A 386-nucleotide genomic window follows, 5' to 3' on the forward strand; every position below is an offset into this window, starting at 1 on the left:
GGCTCTCCTGCGGCTCCCCTCCCTTCCAGCCCGAGGGCGCACCTGGGAGAAGGTGCGGCCCAGGGAGGTGTGTCTGGGGTCGGGATCGCCCCCGCTTCTGGCCCAGGACGCTGCTCAGGCAGGAGAGCAGGGAACGAAATCCAAGCGCAGCTGGAATGCTCTGGAGACAACAGCTGCTTTTGGGATTCCGTTGCCCGCTGTCCAGCCATGGGGCGGGGGTTGCCTTGGGCCAAGATAGAACCCCCCGATTTCCAGTCCCGGGAGGCGCACCTAGGAGTAGGCGGTGAAACCCAATCTAGTGGGAATGAGCTGCTCACCTGGCCCCCAACAATAGGAGGGCGGTGGGGGCCTCCCCGGGGACCGAGTCCCGAACCGGATTACACCCG

At 65.8% G+C, this 386-nt stretch overlaps 1 protein-coding gene across 1 annotated transcript in view; it reads left to right on the forward strand.

The window, feature by feature from the left end:
- The window catches only part of NDUFAF3 (NADH dehydrogenase (ubiquinone) complex I, assembly factor 3), a 3,169-nt gene that overhangs the window by 202 nt on the left and 2,581 nt on the right, over positions 1–386 (forward strand). The window lies entirely within an intron of this gene.

The sequence above is a fragment of the Myotis brandtii genome, unplaced genomic scaffold (genome assembly GCF_000412655.1).
Source record: "Myotis brandtii unplaced genomic scaffold, ASM41265v1 scaffold207, whole genome shotgun sequence".
Lineage (NCBI taxonomy): Eukaryota > Metazoa > Chordata > Mammalia > Chiroptera > Vespertilionidae > Myotis > Myotis brandtii.